This window comes from Triticum aestivum, unplaced genomic scaffold, assembly GCF_018294505.1.
Source record: "Triticum aestivum cultivar Chinese Spring unplaced genomic scaffold, IWGSC CS RefSeq v2.1 scaffold119374, whole genome shotgun sequence".
Classification (NCBI taxonomy): Eukaryota; Viridiplantae; Streptophyta; class Magnoliopsida; order Poales; family Poaceae; genus Triticum; species Triticum aestivum.
Window position 1 is genome coordinate 1 of NW_025302599.1, and position 855 is coordinate 855.

The 855-nt window shown below is 52.4% G+C and overlaps 2 non-coding genes across 2 annotated transcripts; both read left to right on the forward strand.

Moving 5' to 3' along the window:
* Positions 1 to 165: 165 nt before the first annotated feature.
* LOC123179404 (5S ribosomal RNA) lies at positions 166 to 284 on the forward strand. The gene has a single exon (XR_006490342.1). It is a non-coding gene; the product is annotated as a 5S ribosomal RNA (ribosomal RNA).
* A 296-nt stretch (positions 285 to 580) lies between these two features.
* Positions 581 to 699, forward strand: LOC123179405 (5S ribosomal RNA). The gene has a single exon (XR_006490343.1). It is a non-coding gene; the product is annotated as a 5S ribosomal RNA (ribosomal RNA).
* The last annotated feature ends 156 nt before the right edge of the window (positions 700 to 855 follow it).

Below are 855 nucleotides of genomic sequence, written 5' to 3' on the forward strand. Positions count from 1 at the left end.
GTTGTGGCGCGGCAAGCGTGCACTGGTGCGGTTGAGAGGGAGGGGTGGAAACCGCGTTAAACTCGTCTCCGTAGTTGAGAGGGAGCGGCCAAAGCAATGTGCAATCGTCTTTGTAGTGGAGCTGGGAGGGGCAAGGATAAGGGACGAAGACCGGGGTAACATGTCGGATGCGATCATACCAGCACTAAAGCACCGGATCCCATCAGAACTCCGAAGTTAAGCGTGCTTGGGCGAGAGTAGTACTAGGATGGGTGACCTCCTGGGAAGTCCTCGTGTTGCATTCCCTTTTTAATTTTTTTCGCGCCGCTTGCAAAACAAAACGCACGTGTAAGTAATATATTTACCGTGTTTTATTATTTTGCACGAGTGCGGTAAGTCATAGCTGGGTGCTCACGATTCACGGGTCCAGCGTCGGCGTTGTGGCGCGGCAAGCGTGCATTGTGCGGTTGAGAGGGAGAGGTGGAAACCGCGTTAAACTCGTCTCCGTAGTTGAGAGGGAGCGGCCAAAGCAATGTGCAATCGTCTTTGTAGTGGAGCTGGGAGGGGCAAGGATAAGGGACGAAGACCGGGGTAACATGTCGGATGCGATCATACCAGCACTAAAGCACCGGATCCCATCAGAACTCCGAAGTTAAGTGTGCTTGGGCGAGAGTAGTACTAGGATGGGTGACCTCCTGGGAAGTCCTCGTGTTGCATTCCCTTTTTAATTTTTTTCGCGCCGCTTGCAAAACAAAACGCACGTGTAAGTAATATATTTACCGTGTTTTATTATTTTGCACGAGTGCGGTAAGTCATAGCTGGGTGCTCACGATTCACGGGTCCAGCGTCGGCGTTGTGGCGCGGCAAGCGTGCACT